At 52.9% G+C, this 18,620-nt stretch overlaps 1 protein-coding gene across 13 annotated transcripts in view; it reads left to right on the top strand.

Moving 5' to 3' along the window:
• CELF4 (CUGBP Elav-like family member 4) overlaps positions 1-18,620 on the top strand; it is a 321,108-nt gene that overhangs the window by 190,785 nt on the left and 111,703 nt on the right. The gene's annotated exons all lie outside the window — the stretch shown is intronic.

Raw genomic sequence — 18,620 nt, 5'->3', positions numbered from 1 at the left:
TCCCCAATATTATTATTCGATTAAAGCACATCTTTAAGCCAGCAACTGTAGATCATCTGGCTGCTGGGAGTCCACAGGCAGCTTGACAGAGGCTGTGGCATTGGGAATGGGCCCTGTACCTGCCCACCTGGGCCTCTCATGTGCCTGGTGGGAGCACTCCCACGAGGGTCCCCCATCCTCTGCACATCACTGGCACGATGCCCTGCCTGGACAGCCTCCCCAGACCCTCCCGAGGCTGCTTTCCAGCCACTCCCACTGTTGGAGTCTGAAAACTGCTAGGGAGGTGTTGGGACACAGCCCACTCTAGAGCTGGGTAGCTCTGGGCACATTACTGACCCTCCCTGTGCCAGTTTCTTAATCTGTAAAATGGAGGTCCTAAGTGCTCCTCTCACAGGACTGTGGTGAAGATCAAGTGGGGAAATACACACACCTACTGGTCATCAGTAATGCTAACCATCACCATTGCCATTAGCATGTTCTTTGTTCCCAAGAAGTTTCCCAGGGAGCAGAGGCTGTCTTGAGCATGCCCAATGCCCCACCATTCAGGGTCTCAGGTAGGGATGGGCCAGGATGGGCTGTCTGTGGTCAAGCCAGGCAGGGTGTATGAGAGCCTGGCTGTCCCTTCCACATCTGAAACAAGAAGGGCAGGGCTCTGGGCACATGGCTGGGCCTGTGAGACGCCCTCAGTCGAGACCAACTTGCTGATGCCCTGATTGATGGGCACCAGCAGTGAGAAGGGGCCAGTCTTTACCTGGTTCATGTTGCAGCTGGCAGTGGCATGGGACAGAGAGTAGAGTCAGTGGCCCCAGCTCTGCCACCACTTACCAGGGCGGTGTCCACTCCAGCCTCAGTCTCTCTGGGTTGCCTTGCTGTCTCACCTATAAAATGGGAATCGCCGTTTCCCTGTATACCTTCCTGGCTTGTTGTGAGATGTAAGAGGAGTTACCAGGTAAAGGGAGTGTAAGGGTGTCGGTTGTTGAATGGAGTCTTCTTGGCTGAAATCTTTAATGATTGGGGCTCTTGCCCCTCCCCTGGCATATTCCTCACCCCAGCCCTCAACAGGTCACACTAATTCACATGCTCAGACAGGACCCTGCCCCACCCAGAGAACATGCTTCTCTTTCTAAGGCTCGGTTGTCTATGTTATTACTCTTACAACCTCCAACCGCACATTGAAAAGAAACCATGCACACATTAAGAAGAGTGTACTCAGAGCTGCTGAGCTGCACCCATGCCCAGGCTAGTCATGTGGCCTTTCTGGCCCGAGAACCTTGTTCTTCCTGGGCCCCTAAGTCAGGCATAAGCCTCAGTCACCCTTGTTGCCATCCCCAGCTGTTTTTATTCCATTCTGGGCCAGCCCTGTGGTCACACTCACAGGGGTAGCCAAGGGCCTTGTCTGCACCCTCCCAGCTCCTTTCTCAACAGCAAATAGCATTGCTCAAAGGGCTTCTCTAGAAGCAGATCATGAGAAGTCCCACTCTTCAGTCTGAGGACATCTCTGGAAAGGAGGGATCTTTCTATCGGGGAGGTGCTGCTACAGTCCTGCAGAGGAGGTGCTGGGCAAGATGGCCACAAAGGGTTCATTTCTCCTCCAGGCTCCATGCATATCCCCTGAGGCCAGGATCCCTACGCTTCTAGCCAGTCATTAGGACCCAAGGACCCACAGAGCACCCTGGGGCCTTGGCCACCTGTGAACTGCTCCAGGCAGCTTGGTCCTGCCATAATCCACATAATTAATGACTTGGCTCAAGATAATGTTGGTTAGATTAACTGAATCTTCAGATGATTTAAAGCTGACAATGGTGCATCCCTTAGATGGCATAATAAGAATGCAACAACATCTCAGCAGATGGACATGATGGGTAGAATCCAACAAGACTCAGTTCAATAGGGAGAAATACGGGGCCTTTCACTTGGGGCTAAGTATCTAAGTACAGAGGCAGGGACAGGTGAAGGGATGGCTCAAATGCAGCTGCTATGCCCGCGGGCAAGTGCTTCTCCTGACAGCTCAATAGGAGGCTCCAGCAGCATTTGGCTGCCCCTGACAGAATTGCACTTGAGACTGCTTGAAGACATGTGTGATATTCAGGAGAAGGAGGTGTCAGTCAGTCTGCTCTTTGCTGTTCCAGCCGGTTCTGGGAATAATTGAAGAACTGGGTTAAAATTACACAAAAACTAAGTTCAGAGGAGAGTGGTTAGCACGCTGAAGGATTTTACTTGACACGTGCTTGACACGTGACACATGGTCATGGAGCCAGCATTGTGAAGCTGAGCGGGGGCCAACTGGGAAAAGGGTCACTCCAGGGTGGTCCTAAGGAAAAGGCTTGTTTCCTGTGGCTCCAAAGGGTGACAGGAGGGCCACCTGTGGAAAGTACCAGCAGTCAGATTTTAGGCAAACATTAAAATGGTGCTACTTTTCATTGCTATGCAAGGAGTATGTGGCCACTGTCATAGGCAGATAAACTGGATGCCTCAAAGCAGGGGTCATTAAGTAGGATTGTGGTCAGGACATATGCTGGCTGGATGGCCTCAAAGTTCCCTTGTAGAGACATCTGGGTTCTGTGCTTCCTACTGGGTCTGGAGAAATGCAGGGCACCTCCAGCCTGCCATACCCCTTCTAAGTGTAATGATTCTAGTAACACCCAAGACCAAGGTGGGAAGAGAGGAGCCCTCCATTTCTGAGCAGTAGAATGGATCTATGAGTAATGTAAGCCAGGGAAAATGGCCCCCACCCAGGCAGCCATCCTCTCCCCCTTCTCCTCAGGCTGGGGAAAGCAGGGCAACTAGTTCCTCAGGAGGAATAAAAGTACACTAAGGTCAGAGAACCTTTCTGGGATAGGACCTATTGGATTGGAAGCTGGGAACAGTCTGGGGATCTCTCTTGCTTGCTGGATTTCTCTGTCCCTGTCCCCGTGGTTTCAGGCTGTAGGTGCCTCTGCTTTAGAGGAACACTAGGTTGAGGCAAGCCAGAGGACTAGGCTGGGCTCTAAAAGCCTTTGCAGTGTCAGCTCAGCAGAGGTGAAGAGGGGAGCTTTGGCTTTCTGTAGTTTGCACAGCCCAAGGCCCCAGAGCCAGGAAGATACAGGCACGGCTCTCATGCAGAGGGCACAGTGCATGGGCACATTTCCTGGGCAGCATCTCTTGGGATCTGTTGTGCTGGCTGGGCACAGAGAGTATGAACACAGAGATGAGTGCATGGCCTGGCCTGGCTGGAACAGAAAGTGAATGGTGTTAGAGAAAGCAGTGATTCTATGAGAGTCACTGGGACCAACTGTGAATTCCAGGCCATAAGATTTAAAGTTAATCCTTTGGCACTGGGGAGCCATAGCATGTCTTTGAGCTGTTGAGTGGTGGAATCAAGTGTAGCCATAGCACTATAAGGAACGACAGCAGAGATGGTGAAACAAGAGAGGAAGGAGCAATCCCAGAGTGTCTAAAGAATTGTAAATTATTTCAATGTGCCTGGCCCTTAAGTATACAAGGAGAGGGTGTGGACAGGATGCTGTTGAGGTTACAGAAAACCCCGGAGCAATCCCTACATCCCTCACCCACCTGGGCAAAGGTGACATTTGGTCCCCAGAGTCACTCATAGGTTCCTCCAAAGACCCAGAGAGCCAATCTTCTAGAAGCTACTGTAGCCACAGTGAATTGGGGGCAAGGAGACACCTGGAGGCAAAGACTGGGAGAGGGTTTGGGTCCCAGTAGACTCTGGGAGAGAGCCCAGCCTCCCGCTGTCCCCCTGTACACTGCAGCGTTCTGGGAGAGATAGTTATACATTTCCATGTTTGGGTGTTGGGAGCCCCATGGTGGAGGCTGCAGATGAGGAAAGGAGACAGAGTTTTGGCCTTTAGGCTGCTGGGAAGGCGTGGGGGCAGGAGCTTTCCATCTCTCCGGGGAAGCATCTCAAAATGAACCTTACTCAGGCTTGCTCCTTCGTCCCCTCCCCATTCTGGAATCCACCTTAGAGCTGCCCAAGCAAGCACTCAGCCCCCAGGAGGCAGATGCCCTGGAGGTTTGCAGTGCCCATGTGGTCATGTGTGCAGGCTTGTATGCACCAGGAACACACATCTCCCCCCAAACAGGGATGCCCAGGTGTTCACCCAGGTCCTCATGCTTGCACACAAATGGTGCATGCCCACCTGCACAGCCACAGGCACAGACTGTACAGGTGTGCATGGGCAGCTCACTGGTGTGCACACAGGGCTGTTCCACAGGGACACAGGCTAGACAGACCTGGCTCATTCACTCGTGTGGAAGGGGAGGAGGATGCTGTAGCTGCCCACTCCTTGCACGCTGAGGTGGCCCCAAACCCTGGGGTCAGGCTGGAAAAATGACTTTGCTGGCTGAAAGTGACAGAGGCTCACTGCCAACACAGAGAAGGAGGAAGTTTATGGCAGAAAATTGGATTTGAAATCAGACCAGGCCCCTGGGAAGAGGTTCAGTCAGAGACAGCAGCAGCCAAGACAGGACGGGACCTTGGCATGGGCAGTGGGAGGGGAGGCCAGCCAGGAACCAAGCAGGAGAGAGACAGCGCCCTCCCCACCTCTCCCTAGGGAGCCACCAGGCCCCTGCTATGTGCAGTCTCATCATTGTGGGGAGGATCAAGGTGGAGGGCCGACAGGCAACAAAGGCTGAAGAGAATTCCCCCTGAGCCGTGGTCTAGAATAGGGAGACCGGCAGGGAGGAAGGAGGGATGGGGCTGAAGAGGGAGATGGGGTCAGATGGCGGATTCCTCCACATTGTGCTCCGAGGAAACCAAGCCTCACAAAGTTGGGCTGAGGGGCAGGGGAAGGCTGAGTTCTCACCTGAAGGACTGACGAATACTTGAATGAATGCCTGTATCCTGGGACATATATAGTGTCACCACGCCCAGGTCTCCTCCACTGATGGAGTCACCAAGACCCAAATAACCCACAGGCTGTGTTGGTGCTGGAACCTGGCTGTCTATACCCAGGGCTGCTTCCCCTCCCACCTCCCCGGCCCAAGAGTCCTGGGCTGCACCGCACCATGCCCGCCTCCTCAGTAAACCCACCCTCCCCCTGACTCTGCTGGAAGACGGGCTGGGTGTGGGGGGTGTTAACACAGTGAAACAATTAACTGGAGTCACACAAAGGAAGGGTGGGGAGAGCGACACTCTTGGCAACACAGCAGTGTTAGGAGAGATGGATGAACTTTCCCACTTCACCGGCGCCACGGAGCTGACAGTAAATATCAGAGGTAATGATATTGACTTTAAGGTATTATGGCTCCAAATGTCACTTGTGCTTTCGTTCTCTTTCTCTCTTTAAAAAAAAGAAAAAAAAAAAGAAAAAAACAGTCTCCCCGACCTGATTTGCATTTTTCCTTCCTCCATTCCTCTGTTCCTACAGCTGGGAAGGTAGAGACCATCCTGCACATTGCACCTTCCAGGGACCCAACACAAGAGCTCATTAGGAAAAGTCAGCTGTGGCCTTCCTGTCATTTTCGTCCCAAGCATCTTATGCAGGACAAGAAAGGCCTCCCCAGACCATCCTTTCCCTCCATCCTCCCCACCCCCATCCCTTTCCCAGCTCAGGAACCCACTGCAGCCTCCCAGGACTGGGAGAATCAAGCAGACTCAGGAGCCTACAGCTCCTGGCCCCAAACAAACTCTTTCCAGCAACATCTCCCCACTCCCCCATGTCTGCCTCCAGTCTGGCTGTTCCATCCTTCCCACCCCCTCTCTTTGACTAACACTGCTTCCTTTCTGTCCACCTGCCCCATGCTCTCCATCTCTCTCGTCATACCTCCTCCAGGTAGCCACCACCACCAACACCACCACCACCACTACCTGAGCCCTAGCTCCTCCTCTTCCTCCTGCAAACACCCTAGCACATGAACCCTGCAATGCCCCCTCCTAAGGTGGGTGCTGGTCCCATAGCTTGCCAAGTTTCTTCTCCCAAATCTCACCGCTAAAGCCAGGTTAAGGCTTCTGGGAGGCTAGCCTCCCCAGTCTCCCACTCCTTTTCAAGATGATCCCACAGAGCTTGGCTTTTTCTATGGTGTTTTCTGTAAATACCTCTTAAATGAGAAACCAAGAAGGGGCCACCAGAGGAGCTCCATGGGGCACGGGGAGATGGATGGAAGCAGAGAGAAGTGAAAAGGGTGGGATGGGAGTGGAAGGCTCCACCTAGACAGGGAGGCTCTGGGTGTAGTGGGAAAAATAGAAGCGTGGAAGTTAGACAGGTCTAAGATTCAAATCCAGGTGTTCTGTGACCGCAAGGATGCTACTTATCTTCTCCAAGCCCAGTCTTCCTGTCTTCCAACGATAGTGGCAATGCCTCCCTCCCTGACCTTCCTTGCCTAATGGATATTAGGGGCTTCGTATACAGATGAGAAACTCCACCTTCTCCCAGGCTCCATCTCCATGGGGACCAAGCCTCAGGTCCTACTGAGCAGGGAGAGGACCAGACAAGGGCCCCAAACCAGAGTGTGGGGAAAAATGGGGTCTGAGTCAGGCACACTGCAGCCCCTGCACCTCCCCTGACAAGATGAGCCACCCACCTCTCAGCCTCAGTACTTTGTTTGCAAAAATGGAATAGGGGCCATCCTGTGGGACTTGTGTGAGGTTTGGAGCTGGCAAGTGGAGATGAGAAGCGAGGGCCTGGACACAGGACAGCTGACATCTGGGTGTGACTTGAGTGTCTTTGTGGATGTTATGCATAACTACAGTGACAATGAAGACCTGGCCGCACTGCTGCTCTGTGCTATAGCAGCTTTCTGGGTCTGCGCTATAGCTGTTGCAGCCCCAGCCCTACCCTGTTGAGTGCCTCAAGATCTGGTCTGGGGAAGCAGAGACCATCCTCCTCTGCACGGTGTACGCAGGGAAGAACATGGTGATAGATACTGCCTCTCCTTCTTAAACATCTCCAGTGACAGAGATCATGGCCTTTTCAAGATGTTCTATTCCATGGTCAGTCTTAAGAGCTAGAAAGTTCTTCCTTAGGCTGAGCTAAAGCCTGCCTCCCTCTAAATTCCTACTGAAACTTCCAGGTCATATTCACACAAATCACTGTCAATAGGGGTCCCTTGTTCCTGATCACTCAATTGATTCTTTGGGCCCAGAGGCAGGATTTTACTATTGTTCATGTAAAGTATGAACACTATGTCCATATTGTACTATGTCCATCATCTTTCAAGAGTTGATCTGGTGTCCGGCTCTTGACTTAGTTTTTAAATTTGCCCCATCCCAGGCCAGGCGTGATGGTTCACGCCTGTAATCCCAGGACTTTGGGAGGCCAAGGCAGGAGTTTGAGACCAGTCTGACCAACATGGGGAAACCCGGTCTCTACTAAAAATACAAAAATTAGCCAGGCTTGGTGGTGGGTGCCTGTAATCCCAACTATTTGGGAGGTTGAGGCAGGAGAATCGCTTGAACCCAAGAGGCAGAAGTTGCAGTGAGCCGACATCGCACCATTGCACTACAGCCTGGGCGACAGAGCGAGACTCCGTCTCAAAAAAAAAAAAAAAAAAAAAAAATTGCCCCATTCGCCTTCAGGGATCTGTGAAGAAATTCTGTCTCCTCTGCCTCATCCAGGTCCCTCCTCCCGACCCTTGGCTTCTAGCCTCAGTTCACAGGGGATGGGCGACCTGCTTCTCCCTTTGAATGAGGTTTCATTACATTCACTCCATCGGGCTTGGTAGAAGGGTGTTTAGAAAGGGCTCAATCAACTCTCCATTGCCCAACTTTGAGGGTGCTTGAGACCCACACTGCTATCTTCCGTGGTCTACTCTCCTGCTCAAGAATCTGCAGCTGCTGCCTGTTGTCTTTGTGTTGAGCCTTCAAGACCCTTAGTATTCTAGCCTTACTCTTCCTCTCCCTTTAAAGTCCCTTTTGCTCAGCACCCACCCCTTACTTCAGTAAAATCATTCTCTGCTGTCTCTCATCCTATCCTATAAATCATTCTCCTGGCAACCTCTCCCATCATTGCTGTCTTCCCAAATCTTCCTCCTCCTTTAAGACCCAGCCAGATTCCTACCACCCTAGGAGACTTTTTGTAACTGCTGTGGTCCCTGCTGACCTTCCGTCTCTCCTGCCTCCCCTAGCACCCGTTGTCTGCCCATCTTGGGCTCCACAGTCACTGCTACAGCCTTCCCTGCCCCTCCCTCCAGTCTATAGAGGGCGGAGGTTCTGTCTTCTGTTCTTTCTATCTTCCCATACCCCATCACTGAACTGCATAGAAATCATCCGTATTTACCTTTGGAATACCTTATGATGAGACCATTTGAGTTTTGTTCTACTTATGAGCAGTCCGTTTCTCTTCCTAGTTATAAGTTCTTTAGGCCCAACCAAAAATGACTGGGCAAATCCTCTCCATGGACTGAGCAGACACCTGGGCCTAGTGGATAGTGTGCGCTGCTGAGTTCAGGGTCCCCAGGGAGATGGAGCCCCAAGAGAAACCCCATCCAGGCTCATGGTTGTAGACCACAGTCATGCCTCTAGACCACAGCCTGGAGCCTGGAGCCCGAGTGCTTGATCCTCAAATTACTGTCTTGGGATCCTTGTGTTCCATGCTCTCTTCCCCAGCCCTGGCCTGAGTGCCTGACATTCCAGCATGTGTTCTAGAGCCCAGGCTGGGAATGTGGCCAATTCCTGAGGTGGCTGCCAGGGAGAAGTGAAAGGACACTTGTCATTTCTCTTGCCCCAGGAAAAGGACCTTGGGTTGAGAAACAGAGCAAAAACCAAGAACATTATGTCTGTAAAGAAGCTGGTGGTAAGGGGAGAGGAGAGACAGGAGTGCAGGAAGGAGAGAAGAAGCCCAGCAAGGGACGGGGCACGTGCACCCACTGACTGCTCCCCAAGCCTAAGTGCAAACAGAAGCTCCTATCGTGCCTCATTGGAAATCCCCTGGAAACATTCCCATTTAAAGGAATCCCAAGGACGAAGTATTGCATAGAACAAAGACCTCCACCAGGAAAAGAGGCCGTGCCCCTCTTACTTTTTTCAGGCCTCTCCCCAGAGGGCCTCTGGGTCTTAGAAGCAATAGGTTCCTGGAGACACAGTGACAGATGTGGTCCCAGTCAGTACACACCACTAGCTGCCTCACTGCAGACAGATGGGTGCATCAAGGACCAGGCAGAGGAGGCCAGAGAGTGCCCAGGATCCTGAGCATACAACAGGGACTGGAGTGGGGCAGAGAAAGGCACAGAGTGGGGAGGGAGGGGCATGTGCATGCAGGGGACCAGGCACTGTCCAGGGCGCATGCTCAAAGGTCCAGCCAACTGCAGAACAGCAAGCTCAGAGCCTGCAATCCCAGTAATGAAGAAGCCATGCTAAATAACATACTTTGATTAACCAAGGATCATTCAGGTCACTGAAAACCTGTACCCTGTGACACCAAAATCTTACCGTTCTTTCTATCATCCTCCTGTAAGTTAGGTGGCTGGCAGCTGACAAGTTCTACTTCTACTAGCATAACTCTCTAGTGACATCTGCCACCTGCCACCCCTCATTGTGTCCTTGTGTCCCGATTTTGTGTACTAGGACCCCACAGCATCAATAGGGTTAGAATTCTGCCTAAAGTAAGAGTTAGATACCTGGAAAAATGTTGCCTACTTTCCTATTTCTTTTCTTTTTTTGTTGTTTTTTTTTTTGAGACGGAGTCTCCCTCTGTTGCCCAAGCAGGAGTGCAGTGGCGCGGTCTCGGCTCACTGCAAGCTCCGCCTCCTGGGTTCAGGCCATTCTCCTGCCTCAGCCGGGACTACAGGCACCCACCACCACGCCCGGCTAATTTTTTTTGTATTTTAGTAGAGACGGGGTTTCACCATGTTAGCCAGGATGGTCTCAATCTCCTGACCTCGTGATCCGCCTGTCTCGGCCTCTCAAAGTGCTGGGATTACAGGCGTGAGCCACCGTGCCCGGCCTCCTATTTCTTGTCTGTGTCCTGGTAGGTGATAAATTTCTGTACCTGAAAATATTGCCCGGATGGGAAGTTCCCTTCCTCTGTGGGGAGGCTACTAGTGGGAATTTTTTTTAGCGTGAAAGCCTACTCAGCACCTCCTAACCTCTCCCACCCTCGTCCCCTCCCCACACAGCCCCCAAGACCCTCCCAGCAGGCCCTATAGTGCACCTGGAGGGTCTTTGCTCTGGTGGCTGCTCAGCCAGGCACCTGGGGTGAATTCTCTGCAGGGGTGTGCCCAAGACAGAGAGGGAGAAGAGAGAGTGGGAGAAATGAGTTTCAGGGAGAATCAGAGGAGAAAAGCAAGGAAGAAACCAGAAGAATCTAGAGAGACCCTGCTGTGTGCCTGGGTCCTTCCTGTTATCTCCTGAGGGGCCTGAGAGGGAATAGCGTCTCTCTGGTCCAGATGGAGAAGCTGCCCAAACCAACACCTGACCACCTGACCCCTGAACTGAGGTGTGCAAATGTGTAGAGCAGATTTGTGAGAATGAGATGGGAGGGAGGTCCTGGGAGGCAGCAGATTGGCAGGGAGAGCCGAGCTGAGATCAGGTGACTGGCAAGAGATGGAGGGAAAGGCCACAGTTGACACAGCATGGGGAGGAAGGTTCAGAGAGTTCAGCATGGGCAGGGCAGCCAGCGGGCGCCCCAGCGGCCTGTTCGAGCTAGGGTACCCACAGAGAAGTCCAGAGCAAGCCTGCTCCCCAGACTGCAGCAGTCCCACGGCCCTCCCTGTGTCCTGGCAGAAGGGTGCCCAGCCCGGCAGAGTCTGCACTGTGCTCTCTGACCATACCCAGTCTGTGCCCCAGCCCCCCAAACCCTGTCCTCATCCCACTTTGTCCTAGGAGCCCCAAAGCTGGCCAGCCCCAGGCCCGGAGCTAACAGGGCTACAGAATCGCCAGTCCCAGAAGAGGTGGGGCTGCCTCCCAGGCTTGGCCTTGACCTTCGGCTGCCGCCAGGGAGTGGTGCGTCTGCAACCCTGACTTGATTAACATTTAAATGCCATTTGGTGCGAGGAGGAGGAGGAGCGGGGCTGGAACAAACAAACCTCGGAGCTGGAGCTGGAGCTGGAGCTAAAGCTGGTCAGGGTGTCTGGGCTGAGGAGCCTGCACCTCAGAAGCCAAGTTGAAGATCTGTACGTGTCCCTGGGGGTCAGGGTGATGGCAGGGCTGGGGATGTGGCCAGGCTGCCTGCCCCTCCTCACAGGCCTCGTCCCCTGATCTGCCCTGGGCCTTTTGCTCATTTCACCAAGACTGAGGGACAGCCTCCATCAGCACGGGCCGGACCCCAGGATCCAGGTGAAGGTCGGACCACAGAGGTCCTCTGACCGTCTGCTTCCTGCTCCAGCAGCCTCTTGGCCTGGCCTCAGTGCCCCTGGGTACCCTCTGAAGCTGCCTTTGGTCTTCCCTCCTGCCTTTCTCTTCCCGGTGCTCTCAAGCGCTGGGAAGGAATCCTCCACCCCCTCCCTAACGCCTTCCCAGCAGGGGCTGCCACTAGAACAGCTCTAATGGGCCAGGTTGCTCCCCTGGCTGGGCATCTCCAAGGGTAGTCTTCCCATTGAGGCTGGAGCAAAGGCTTTAAAAGCCACTTAAAATATCCTTGATGAGCAGGCGTGACCCCTTAGGAGGGAAAGAGGCCGGAATAAAGCTGAGGGGAGCTGCAGGGCAAGTCCGCCTCCCCACCTCCACACTTGGGTGGGTCCCAGGCACTGCTCCAGGCCACACCCTGGAGCCGAGTAGGGGTGCAACTGTAAACGAGGCGGCTAATTTTGTTAACAGCCAAGGCTCTTGATTTGCATATTCAGGAGGAGTGCTGTCTTCGGAAGTCGTTAACACAAAAGTCTAAATAACTTCGCTAATGGGGCGGCTGCAGGCGGTTACCCCAGGCTTGCCAGCCTGGCCAGCCTGCCAAACCCCACCCCAGCTTCCCTGGAGGAACAGGAACCGGTCAGGCAGCTGGATGCATTGGACAGAGCTACGATGAGCCGCAGGCACAACCAAAAACCCCATTTAGCAACTTTAATCCTGGTGCGTCTTTAACTCTCCACACCCAAGGTTAGCTCTTGGTTTAACTCTGCCCTTTGGGTTGATATGTTTGCTGAGCCAGATCCAGGGCAGAAAATGCAACACTTGCAAAGATCAACACCCTTGTGGAAACTCAAAAGTACCTGTACAAATGACAACTGGCTTTCCTATATGAATGGCCTTCACAAGCAGAATTGTCAAGGCTTAATATATGTCCAGCATTGCTGGGGGCCCCAACACGAGTGGGAAGGGGCAGGGCTGCTAAAAGTAACTAGAGTTTAATGAACACCTACTACGGGCCATGCCTGTGCTAGGTCTTGTTTTATAATATGTGCCTTCCTTGATCCTCACAACCCCATAAAGACAAAGATAACAAGATAAAAGGTTCATATGTAAATAAACCCCACTTTGGAGACCCAGCAAGGGTGAGGGATTTTGTCGCGATCACATAGCTCCATGCATTAGAACTGAGATTCAATTATGGGCGTGTCTGGCTCCAAATCCCAGGCAGTTCCCCCTCTGTCCTCCTGGTGGTCCTCCTGAACTCACCCACACATCTGCAGGTGCCTGCACAGAACCCAAATGTCAAGCCAGCAGAGGAGCCTTCCCTGCCCAGAAGAACTCTGCAGGCATGAAGAGCATAGCCCCGCAACAAGACTGCCTGCCTCCAGACAGGCTCACAGCAGATCAGTGCATAGCTCACAGCAAGTGATTTCACGTATCTGGGCCTCAGTTTCCTCATCTGTCCTCATTTTGGGGATGATATCGGTAGTACTGCCCTGCTTGTCATGTGAAGGGCGAGAAGGGGGCCTGGCACACAGTAAGTGCTCACTTGTGTTGTTAACTGGGGATCCCCCCACTCAGGGGTCCACTTGAAGGGCTATGCAGAAGGCCTTGCTCACAGGTTGTGTTCAGCAGGCTGGTTCCTGTGCAGCCGGTGGGTGCCAGTGTCGGGGAGGTCCCTGGCCCAGCAGTGATAAAGTGGTGCTTACCCAGAGCCCTCAGGTCTCTGGGGCCCTCTGAGACTCCATCCCTGGATCAGATGTTTAGTGTCCATGGTGGTGGTGGCCAGAGATTGCAGAGGGGCCTTAAGCAGGCAAAGCTGAGCAACCAGAAACAGGCAGCTGCAGGTTAAAAGACAACAACTGCCGGGCACGGTGGCTCATGCCTGCAATCCCAGCACTTCGTGAGGCCAAGGTGGGTGGATTGCCTGAGGTCAGGAGTTTGAGACCAGTCTGGCCAACATGGTGAAACCCTGTCTCTACCAAAAATACAAAAAAAAAATTAGCTGGGCATGGTGGTGTGTGCCTGTAATCCCAGTTACTCAGGAGGCTGAGGCAGGGAAATTGCTTGAACCGGGGAAGTGGAGGTTGCAGTGAGCCGAGATTGTGCTACTCTATTCCAGCCTGGGCGACAGAGCAAGATTCCATCTCAAAAAAAAAAAAAAGGCTGGGCGCAATGGCTCACGCCTGTAATCTCAGTACTTTGGGAGGCCGAGGCGGGCAGATCACGAGGTCAGGAGATCGAGACCATCCTGGCTAACACGGTGAAACCCCGACTCTACTAAAAATACAAAAATTAGGCATGGTAGCACGCACCTGTAGTCCCAGCTACTTGGGAGGCTGAGACAGGAGAATGGCAACAACTTCCCGGGCACAGAGGGCTCATGCTTATAACTCCAGCACTCTGGGAGGCCAAGGCATGAGTATCATTTGAGGCTAGAAGTGTAGGAGTGTAAGACCAGCCTAGGCAACATAGCGAGACCCTGTATCTACAAAAAATTAAAAATTAGCCAGGCCTGGTGGTACGCAGTCCCAGCTATTTGGGAGGCTGTGGAGGGAGGATCATTTGAGCCTAGGAGTTTGAGACTACAGTGATTTATAATCCCGCCACTGCACTCAGCCTGGACCACAGAGTGAGACCCTGGCTCAAAAATAAATAACTAAAAAGGCAACAAATGATGGCCCGGCCGGAATCCAGATGGCCCAGCACTGCTCAGCTCCACATCCAGAGGTGACCACTGACCAGCCCTTCTTCAGCACCTCTGAGACCCTCTCACATGGGCTAAGTCTTCAGGGTGCCTGACCTGCCTTTTGCTTATTCCTTTGCCAGACCTCCCTCTCGCCCTTCACATGACATCACCCTTTCACTTACCTGACAGGTTTTTTTTTTTTTTTTTTTTTTTTTTTAAGGCAGTCTTCCTCTGTCACCCAGGCTGGAGTACAGTGGGGCGATCTTGGCTCACTGCAACCTCCACTCCTGAGTTCAAGCAATTTTGCCTCGGCCTCCCAAGTAGCTGGGATTACAGGTGTACGCCACCACACCCAGCTAATTTTTGTATTTTTAGTAGAGATGGGGTTTCACCATGTTGGCCAGGCTGGTCTCGACCTCTTGACCTCATGATCCACCCACCTCAGTCTCCTAAAGTGCTGGGATTACAGGCATGAACCACCGTGTCCAGCCTCTTGACAGGTCTTTGCTGAACTCCTACTCTGTGTCAGGCCACAGGGAACAAGTCCGGCACACTGTGTGCCCTCTTGGAGCCTGCAGTCCTGCAACCTGAGGGAGGGACTGCAGTCTACGCGCCTTCATGTGTGCGACTGCATCCTGCTCCTGTGCTGACCTTGAGCGAAGACTCAGAGCCAGGTGTAAAGCATCTGGACTAATTCAAGAGAACACAGGGCAGGGTGGCCTTGTCTTGGGGGTGCCTGCCTCCCTGCCAGCCTTACCCCAAACCCCTACCCATTCATGTCCTGCTGCGGCCACATTGCACACAGTGTCTCACCCTCTGTATTAGTCCGTTTTCACGCTGCTGATAAAGAGACACTCGAGCCTGGGCAATTTACAAAGGAAAGTATAATGGAGAACTCACAGTTCCACGTGGCTGGGGAAGCCTCGCAATCATGGCAGAAGGCAAGGAGAAGCAAGTCACATCTTTTGTGAATGGCAGCAGGCAAAGAGGGAGCTGTGCAGAAAAACTCCCATTTTTAAAACTGCCAGATCTTGTGAGACTTACTCACTATCATGAGAACAGCACAGGAATGACTTGCCCCCATGATTCAGTTACCTCCCACCAGGTCCCTCCCACAACATGTGGGAATTCAAGGTGAGATTTGAGTAGGGACACAGCCAAACCATATCATTCCACCCCTGGCCCCTCCCAAATCTTATGTCCTCACATTTCAAAACCAATCATGTCTTCCCAACAGTCCCCCAAAGTTTTAACTCATTTCAGCATTAACTCAAAAGCCCTCAGTCCAAAGTCTCACCTGAGACAAGGCAAGTGCCTTCGGCCTGTGAGCCTGTAAAATCAAAAGCAAGTTAGCTACTTCCTAAATACAGTGGGGGTACAGGCGTTGGGTAAATGCGGCCATTCCAAATGGGAGAAATTGGCCAAAACAAAGGTGCTACAGGCCCCACACAAGTCCAAAATCCAGTGGGACAGTCAAATCTTAGAGCTCCAAAATGATCTCCTTTGACTCCATGTCTCATATCCGGGTCACACTGATGCAAGAGGTAGGTTTCCATGGTCTTGGGCAACTCCGCCCCTGTGGCTTTGCAGGGTACAGCCTCCCTTCTGGCTGCTTTCACAGGCTAGTGTTGAGTGTCTGTGGCTTTTCCAGGCACACTGTGCAAGCTGTCGGTGGATCTACCTTTCTGGGGTCTGGAGGACGGTGGCCTTCTTCTCACAGCTTCACTAGACAGTGCCCAAGTGGGGATTCTGTGTGGAGGCTCTGACCCCACATTTCCCTTTTGCACTGCCCTAGCAGGGGTTCTCCATGAGGACCCCATCCCTACAGCAAACTTCTGCCTGGGCATCCATGCATTTCCATACATCTTCTGAAATCTTGGCAGAGGTTCCCAAACCTCAATTCTTGACTTCTGTGCACTCACAGGCTCGCCACAACATGGAAGCTCCAAGGCTTGTAGCTTGCGCCCTCTGAAGCCATAGCCTGAGCTGTACGTTGGCCCCTTTCAGCCCCAGCTGGAGCCACTAGCATGCAGGGTGGGGACACAGCCAAACCATATCATCCTCCTTGCCTTTGCGCTTACTGTTCCCTCCACCTGGAATGTGCTCAGACCTTCACACAGGCCTGCGGGCTCCAAGTTCAAGCCTCAGCTCCTCTGGGAACTTTTGCTGATGCTGCTAGACCTTCTTCCAAGTCTCCCACTGGGTTTTGTACAAACCTATGTAGTCTCCATGGGCATTTCAGGCTAAAAGGCATGGGTGTGACCTAGTGAAGCGAGTGGTGGAACCTGGGGCAGGTGGAAGAATGGGTAGGAGAGGGGCTGGAGGCAGCTTGGGCCTGGGATCCTGCAAAAGGGGCAGAGTGCAGGCCTCTGGGAGAGGAAGAGTGTAGGAAGAAGTACCAGGGGAGGCTGCAGAGAAGTGTGGGGCATGGACACCTGAGGCTGAGCAAGGTGCTGAGTGCCTGGCATGAACCTAGGCTGCCGGTGGAGAGCTCTGGGTCGAGGTCAGATAGACCAAGGTCAGAAGGCAGCCTAGCTGAGGACTCAGGCAAGTTACTGAAGCTCACTGCATGCCATGTGCCTATCCTTTACTAGCTTTGGGGATTATTGAGAGGATGTGGCCAAAAACAGATGTCAAGCATAGCCACTGCCAGCCCAGGGAGGGGCCCTTCGTTGATGTTGGTCCCTGCAAACACTGGGGTCCTCTGTGTGCCCAGGGACCTGCATCCACTTCTCCCTCTTTACTCTCTGCGCCTCTGACCTTCCCAGCACCTCTGGCCTTCCCAGCACCTCTGGCCTTCCCAGCACCTCTGGTCTTCCCAGCACAAATGACCTTCCCAGCACCTCTGACCTTCCCACCACCTCTGGCCTTCCCAGCACCTCTGGCCTTCCCACCTCTGGCCTTCCCACCACCTCTGGCCTTCCCAGCACCTCTGGCCTTCCCACCTCTGGCCTTCCCACCTCTGGCCTTCCCACCACCTCTGGCCTTCCCAGCACCTCTGGCCTTCCCACCACCTCTGGCCTTCCCAGCACCTCTGGCCTTCCCACCTCTGGCCTTCCCACCTCTGGCCTTCCCACCACCTCTGGCCTTCCCAGCACCTCTGGCCTTCCCACCTCTGGCCTTCCCACCACCTCTGGCCTTCCCAGCACCTCTGGCCTTCCCAGCACCTCTGGCCTTCCCACCTCTGGCCTTCCCACCTCTGGCCTTCCCAGCAACTCTTTCATGTTCTTGTCTCTTTCTGGGCTGCCATTCCGCACCCCACCGTTCTCTCTCTCTTTGTTGCCGCCCCCTCCCGCAACCCTTTTGTCACTCTCCCTTCAATTACTGTAACACAGGATAGAAGAATATTTTATTTGGTGTCTTTATTAAATCAAGTTTTATGTTCACTGTTTTTCATTTTAAAAGTGGACAAGTGCCACACACTATTTTTTCTTATTAAAAAGCAAAAACTCAACAGAGTGGCTTTGATGGGCCCATGGTGGTTCTGTCCATTGGTCAGTGGTTCTTAATAGAAAATGGAAAGGTGTGACTATTCTCCTTGGCCACTGGGCTGTCACCTGAATCAGAAAATAAATGGTCTTGGCCTCGTACTACCATACTACCATTTCCAGAGAGACCCTGGGGCCAGGCCGGGGCTGGGCTGGGCTGAGTGCCTATGGCTGATGAAGACAGAGACTGCAGTGATGGCTCAGAACAGAGGCCTCCAGAGCATTCCGAGGCTCCACCTCATGTAGGTATCCCTAGCAGTTCCCTAGCAGAGGCCTATTGAGTCTTGGCTCCTGGTTGGTTTGACTCCAAAGGGTAGTGGCACAGAGCCCAGAGAAGCCAGTTTTGGAGGTATGGCTGAGTACAGGTCTCAGAAACCACCTCCTTCAGGGAGACTGCCTGGACTGACACCACCCACTCTTCATCATGGCACTCTCTCTCTTCAGGTCCTTGTTTTCTTTCTTTTCATTTGTTTTTTTGGGGGGTGAGGTTGGTGGGGACGGAGTCTCGCTCTGTTGCCCAGGCTGGAGTACAGTGGTGTGATCTCGGCTCACTGCAACCTCTGCTCCCTGGGTTCAAGCGATTCTCCTGCCTCAGCCTCCCATGTAGCTGGGATTACAGGCATGCACCCCTGCGCCCAGCTAATTTGTGTGTTTTTAGTAGAGACAGGGTTTCTCCATGTTGGCCAGGCTGATCTCAAACTCCTGACCTCAAGTGATCCACCTGCCTCAGCCTCCCAAAGTTGTGGGATTACAGACGTTAGCCACTGCACCAGGCCAGGTCTGTGTTTTCAGTTTGAAGTTTGTAGCTTTCCATGTGACAGCACATATATGTCCACACACAGAAATACAAACTCAATACCACATACATTCCTGGACATAATCAGGCAATCTCATGGGGATTCATCTTCTCAAACACATTCACATGTGCACACACTCACTCACAGATGTGCAGACATCAGTAACAAGGCTCACATTCACAGACACAACTCTATGCCCTGTATGTACACACCTTACATCCCCAAGTAGGCTCACATTGTCTCTCTCCCAGAGTCACATACAGATCCCATCGTGTCCAGACACAAATTCAAGCATTTCCAGGCACAGGAACACAAATGCATACACATGTACACATATACATACGTGCACATATGCACAGTAGGCACACACGTGGTCAACTTCATACCTTTGGAGCCCTGCTCTCAATGTCTGGAGAAAGAGCTAC

Source organism: Rhinopithecus roxellana, chromosome 21 (genome assembly GCF_007565055.1).
Source record: "Rhinopithecus roxellana isolate Shanxi Qingling chromosome 21, ASM756505v1, whole genome shotgun sequence".
In the NCBI taxonomy this organism is placed as follows: Eukaryota; Metazoa; Chordata; class Mammalia; order Primates; family Cercopithecidae; genus Rhinopithecus; species Rhinopithecus roxellana.
The sequence above is the reverse complement of the archived record's forward strand: the minus strand, read 5'-3'. Positions and strand labels throughout refer to the sequence as shown.